The following is a 7587-nucleotide window of genomic DNA, read 5'->3' as shown; positions in this document are numbered from 1 at the left end:
ATATGATGAAGTCATACTTAAAGGTAAAAATAAACCTTAATAACGAAAATCAAAGTTTTAGTTTTTGCTCACATATAGTTACACCTGAACCCATAACTCACATTTCCTTAAAAGTGGTTATAGTGGAACTGACAGTGAGATCATTGTCTGATTACATCACTATCCATACTGCTGCATCATTCTGAGCTCTTCATGCATATGTGATGTCTTTCTACCTTGCAGACCATAGGTTCAACAACAAATTCCTAAAACACTCACAGAGCGCACTTTCGCAACTGTGGTAGGAAGCTACATCAGAACCATTCTCACACATGTTAGACATTATATGTAAAGTGAAGGTGATCACTCCTCTCAGCTGCAACAGAACATTACATGGAATCAGCAGTGACAAGTGAAAACGTGTAGCGGACTGTGCTTCGAATCCGGGATCTTCTGGTTACTAAGCTGGTGCATTAACCATGGCACTACCCAGGACACAGCATTATCACAACTGCGCAGACTATCTCGGCACACCTCACAGCCAATTCACATTTCCTCCGAGCGCGACCGACGTGCAGACCCTGTTTGCTACCCTGAGATTCCTATGGGTCTATCTATCTCATTCTTGACAGTGTTTTCTTCTCAATCAAGGGAGTGTACTCTGTGTAGCATGGACCTAAATGCAGCATGTTTCTGTGTGATGGGATGGCATGATGAGTTGTCCAGTGTTATGTCTGTGTATGTGCGTTTTCTGTGTATGCTGTACTTGTGTTTTTGTTGGTGGTTAAAATCACCTACCAGCAACAAAAATAATGTTTGCTGGTACTAAAACGTTAAAAATGTTTTCCTTAAATGACGTGGAAAGTTTACACTGTTCATTTCCCACTATTTTGCACATATTTTCCTCGTTCGATTTACGAATTTGGTAACTTAACATTAAGCCTTTTCGTGACAGGAATGTGCATTTCACCTCATTCAGGAGAAGAAATAAAACATGTATTAAGGCAAATTACACTTGAAGATGGACCCACAGGTCCAAAATGGATTTCGTAGTTAATTAAACAAGAAAAAGTTGTGACTGAGGGCGTTGTTTAATTTATACCTCCAATGTTTTGAATACAGGCACGTTTAAAGCTGCAAAATATGGATAAAATTAAACTCGTAACTGCCTCCCTCAACACCTGTAGCTTTTCTCACTTCTTATATATCCTGCCAAAACTGGTAACAACATTAACGACGAAAAGCGCTACCGTAATCTGGTGGACATTGTGGCTTACACCAGTCTTGGGGCGCTTCAGAGACTTTTAGCCTACCCAAATATTTGAATATATGCGTTGAAAACAGTGTGAGTACGCATTGTATGTCACTTCGATCCATCCATGAGTTGGAAGTTCACTGCAATATGCGTGTTATCCAGTTAAACAATTCATTGGAGTCTTCTAGAAATAGCCTCTTGTTTCCACACATCAGCCCTAGGGTGGCAGGCAGTCACGTGCGTCGAAGGAGCCTGGCACTGAGGATTGCCTCATCCGTGAAACGTTGTGTTGTATCGTGCACTGTTCAGCCCTGGTTTAACAAAACTCGTTTTAATATATATAAGTGTCAATGATTAACTGGTTTTATTATGGTTTGTGCAAAGGGAACATTTGTATCTTCATTTCGTGAATTAGGCGACAAAGCATTTTCAAGCTGGACTTACGAAACCAACTACGTATATAAAGATAAACGATTCACATCACACTTAGTTGTTAAAATAGTTGACGGGAATCAACAAAGAAAATTTCAGCTTTTTGGTATAAAAAGTATCTTGGCTTACCGGCTGCTCTGTAACAAATAAACTGTTGTGTTACACTTGTATTTTTTTTGCAGAGACTGGAATTAAATAAGAGTGGCCGTAAGTATATGTGACAAAAAATTTTGACAGGAAATGCAAAAAACATCGAAACTTAAGAAAGCACCTTCAGAATCAAGAGAATTTTCAATTGTTGGGCCATGGACAAATTCAGTTTCTCAAGGAGTCAAACTTCTAGCAATGGAACATAATGCTACTGTGAAAGAAAATAGATTCGTAACCGACAGACTTATTGATGTTGTTTGTTTACTGGACAAGAGAGAGCTTGTATTCAGAGGACGCTTTCAAGATGAAGTTATTACAAAATAATGATCATTGTAAAGGAGAGTTACCGTCACGTGAGTTTGTAGGTGTGCAAGCTTATGATATCCTGGATGTAAGTTATAAATGAGTGTTATTCTCAGGTTGTATAAATGACGGTCCAATAGAGAAATTTATTGGTTTTTAACAACGTTTTTTGTTTCAGGCAATGTGAAACGGGTACGGTGTGGTATATGGCTGACAGTATTGTACTAGTATGGAACAGTGTATTAAGGGAAACAGAAAGCCTGGAACGTCATTCCTGGGAAGAAAATGACCTGGCCATAAGTAACATACAATTTACCTTCGACTCATATCATGGTGTCTTAATATCTGCTCGGACTATAAGTGCTGAGGGCAGCAAATGTGAATCCACAGATGACTAACGATTTTGTGGATGCCTTGTCATAAGACATCTGGGGAAATGTTGAAGCCTGCTTTCCCTGAAACAGGCCTCACAAAGAAGTTGGCTGCCATAAAATCGCATTAGAGAACTGAAGGATTCTGGAATCACAGAGCTTTAGTGTTTTATTTCAGCAAATAAACAAAATTTCACTTGGTTTCACCACTCTTGCTGAATGGGTCCTACATCCACAGACATTGTGATTAATACAAAAGGTTTAAAAAAGAAACTACGTGTGCAAAGTGTTAGAGTGTTTACAAAATATAAAAGGAAACACTTTTTGTATGCCACAAAAATACCGCAAGTGTAGTGTTTCCCGACTGTGATCCCTTAATATTTTGACAGAAGCGATATTCAGAGACCAGTTTCAACTGCTGTGTGTTGAATATTGTTCCAGCTATGTTGCTGATATACGGATTTCTTTTTATGGGTGAGCTGAAGTGGGTGGCGTATGGGACACCTATAGACAGTTCAAAAGAGGTAGATATTTCCTGCACTTGCTTTTCAGTTCGTTATACTCGTATTGCCTTGGATCTAGCACTACCATATGAAAACGTCTTTAGACATGATGGCGGTAAAGTAATTAGTTTAAATTTTACCTGTTAGCGAGTTACTTGTCAAATAATCGACTACTTTATGTTCCTTACTCACACACTTAGCTACATATTGACTGACTGACATTAAAGCATTCCCTTGCCTAGGCGCACTATAGCTTCGCAGTGTACCCAAAAGCAGACTATAACACCATATGTCCACTTGCATGCAGTCTCAAATAGCTTTAGAGCGTGACGCTCCCATTATGACTCCTTAATGATGCCGTCAAAGATTCGCTTAGGACCGTATCTCTTAAAATGAAATTACCATATTGGAAATAAGCACCTTTTGTCATTTGTGTTATGAGCTAGCGTGAAATACGTCTTTCTTCTTTATGTATTTCATTAACCAAATCAGTGGAAAGGTGGAAAGAATGGGGCTGGGAGTGGGTTATAGCACAGACGCTATTTGTCGCTCAGAATAAAAGAACCATTTACTATCACAATCCGAATAAACATACCATTGGTGCTGACACGATTTCAAAAACCGTAAGTGGACAAATCGATGATAAAATGGCGTTATGCTTAACCTCAGCATTTTTTATGCTCTCTATTGGTAACATGAAAACGCAAAATAGCCAGATTTTGTTTAGGCATCATTTACATTTGTTGTTCATAAAATAAACATACCTACTACGGTGCATGTGAAATTACTGTTCTTTCTAAATCCCCATTTTACTCTTTTTTTCCAAAATAACAATCTTGTTTCGTTCACCAAGGAGTTTCTTTTGCAGTCAAGCATCTTAAGGAATTCTAAATTCTGATTTATTCTATTTATCGGTCTCGAGACCTGGACCGAAAGAGAAACTGCGACCTCCCACTTATTCTTACTGAAATATCAGGTTAGTTGAGGTTGGTTTAATAATCACTATTTTATGCTTTGAATTTCTTCATGTGACCGGCGAAGAATCTCACATATCGGGGAAGTACAAAAAAGTGCAAACTAAATCTAGAATACCAAGTACTCTCAAAAAGAACTTTACTTACGTTTCACCTTTTTTAATAGTTGGAATAGTCCTCGATGACTTTCATTGTTTCTTCTGTGCTTTATTTCCGCGAGTTCTGTGGTCGCTGCACATGTTAATGTGTTTATTGCCTTGCATTTTCAAATAAGCAAACATATGTTTTATATTTCAAGTTTTATTAACCCCTAGATTGCTACTGCAATACTGCATGAAGATTAATCGAAAATGAAACGAAACTACCAGTGACTGTGGACTGTTGGTTCCTAAACAGCTAACGTTACTACTAATACAAGTGTATTTTACTGCATTATTAGTATTTTACATTGTTGTTTATGTAACATGTTTCAGCATAAGGATAAACGTGTTTGACAATATTTTATGACTAGTTTTATAAATTACGAATTTGAATTTCCACTATCCTATTTTGACTAACGATTTTATATCTACATCTCATAATGATTGATCTTTCCACTTGCAGTTTATATATGTTAAATATATATTTACAAACTATTCAAGTCGCAATGGTCATGTTGCCAACTGAAATTAAATCTAAATGCCCAAACAAACAATATTCTTGCAAAAATATCTCATGTAAATAGGTTAATAATAATTTAGTTTCATAATAGAACTCTCTGTTCCTTAGTTTTACTTCTACAGTTTGGTAACGCCGCTATGTTAAAAAAATTGTTTACACATGCAGTTTCAGGATATTTGTTAGTAAAGCTGACAGAACTTTCGACTGAAAGATACAAAATACCAAATTTTCGGAATTGTACATGTCATAGTTATGTAACTGATTCATGAAGTTATTACATGTGTCTAAACGCTGTTTTAATTAAGAACAAGATTTTACAATGCGAAATCGTGCTCAATACAATATTAATTATTGGTAACCAGTTGGACTTTGTTGTGAAAAAACGTTATAGGGTGATAGAATACCAGTGTGCTTCATTACCTTTATTTTACTACATGGTCAACTTGGACAATTATATAACAAATGGATATCACATGTACTCACTGGGTTAAGGTAGTATGTCATTCTATTCTCAATAAAATACAAATGATGACGACTGATACACCTCTCATTGACTAAATGAGATGTCTCAGTGGTAAGACTTTGGAACTGTAGTCAGGAGTACAGTGGTGCAAATATTCGTCTAGATCAACCAGAATTCGGGTTTCCACGTTTTTTGTAAATCACTTAAGGGTGATTATTTATTTCTAATTCCTGCTATCAGTCACTTTTTTATTTTGTTTAATCTAACGTAACACAACGCGTTTCGAACATGTTCTGTTCATCTTCAGGCGTTTATACATACATACATATAGACCGAAAAATGTTACTTAAAAGAAAACAATCTTAAACTAGATTAAACTAGAACTCTTTGTACGTTGTTTGTTACTGTAGCTGCTGGTGTGGCATTTGGTGGGGAGGAGGGGGGTAGTGTATGGCTAGAAATCGAAGTCGGTGATGTCTTCTGCTGGTTTTCTTCCTTGTGGTTGACTATGTATGACATCACAGCCTGTATAGGATGCAGATAGACTTGCATCAGTTATGTGTTACGAAGAAAGTGTGAAAGGCTTTTATACGACGGTTGATCACTTACGATTTCATTATCTTGCTGCTTTACTTGCATCACTGGTGTAATAACAGAGCTGTTGATTGATATTACACTATTGCATACTGCATTTTGTCACTGATTCACTGTACAGATTGCTTCGACGTTATGCACACAACACAAAGATAGCGGACTGCAGCATGAGAGTCTGTATCGATTATCGAGGTTTTGTATCGATATTCTTGGTACTGACAGATTTGTGGTGAATTATTGACATTGACATATCTAGAATCTATTGAGTTAGAACTGGTTTAAGACTACTGAAGAATTTTGAGTTTTTGAATTCGGTTATTTCATTAAGAATATTATCTGTGTGCTTTGTATTATGTATGAAAATTTCCATTTCTTCCATGATATCCATTCTTTTACTTTTTCCTATTTTGTGTAAAATCTCGAGGTTGTCTTCGATTTTATAAGGGTGGCATGTGTCTTTAATGTGAGTTGCTACTGCTGATTTGTTACATTTATCAAGTCTGTAGCAATCCAAATGTACTTTGAATCGGGTTCTGAAATTTGGCCAATATAATATTTATTACATTGGGTGCAGGTAATTTTGTAAATTCGAGATGCATCAAGACTTCTATCTCGTGGTTTTATATAGTGAATAAGCTTCCTACTCTGGTTGTTGTTGGTACTGTAGCTGATTTTTACATCTGTATTTTTGAATAGTCTTGGTAATTTGTCAGATATTATTCCACAGTATGGAATTTTTACATATTTGACTGCTGGGGCATTGTCAGTTGTGAGTGTAGTTTCATGTTGTGTGTTCATTTTATTCTTTGTCTGTTGTGACATGGTATTAATTAGAGAAGGTTCATGTCTATTGTTTATTGCAGTATATGTTATTTCTTTTTGCAGGTCTGTGTGTTGAATTGGAAATTTGTGTGCTCTGTACAGCATTGATCTATAAGCAGCTTTTTTGTGCAAAGAGGGATGTGTACAGGAATTTGGTTTTTTGTAAACATTGAAAGCTACCTTTTGGTTCTGTTTTCTTATTTTTATGCCAAGAAAAGATATAGTGTTGTTTTCTTCCTGTTGAAGTGTGAAATGAATATTTTTTGGTAGGCTATTAAATTTGTTACAAAGGTTTGTCGCTTCATCCTCTTTTCCATCAAATAGAATGAGGGTGTCACCTACATATAAAATTTAACTTTGCTTGTGATGTTATCATTTAGTGATAGAATTTTGTTTTCTATATGGTTGATAAATATTTCAGCTATTAGGCCACTGAGAGGGCTCCCCATTGCTAGTCATTGGTCCTGCTTGTAAATTTTATTGTCAAAAGAGAAGTAATTATGTGAGAGCACTAAATGAAGTACATCTACAAGTTCAATGATTTCTGGATTGCTCGTTGTCTTGTTTCTCAATAGGTTAATTCTTATTATCCCAATTGTTCCATCTACAGGTATACTGCTGTAAAGGTTTACAATATCTAGGGGTAGAAGCTTGGCTTGAGGTGGTACTGTCAAATCTTTCAATCTGTTAATGTTTATTTTTCTACAAGCATGTCATTAAGTTCTCTCATTAATTTGTAGGCTGGGCTATTAATTGAGTTCACAATAGGCCTGATAGGTGTGTTTGTTTTATGGACTTTTGGTTGTGCTCTAAGTATGGGGGCTGTTGGGTTCATCACAATAAGGTCTCGTACTTCATTCTTAGTGAAAAGAAAGTTACCGTTGTTAAGGCATTTTCTTATTTTAGTTTGAAACTTTTATGTGGGGTCAACTAGGACTTCAAATATGTGGTTGTTTGCCAAGAATTCTAGTGTTTTTTGTACATAATCATCCTTAAAGATAATAACTGTTGTGGAATCTTTATCAGATTTTACTGACACGACGGTCCCTTTGAAACGGTAAGGCCGATTCCTTACCAGTTC

Source organism: Schistocerca gregaria, chromosome 8 (assembly GCF_023897955.1).
Source record: "Schistocerca gregaria isolate iqSchGreg1 chromosome 8, iqSchGreg1.2, whole genome shotgun sequence".
In the NCBI taxonomy this organism is placed as follows: Eukaryota; Metazoa; Arthropoda; class Insecta; order Orthoptera; family Acrididae; genus Schistocerca; species Schistocerca gregaria.
The sequence above is the reverse complement of the archived record's forward strand: the minus strand, read 5'-3'. Positions refer to the sequence as shown.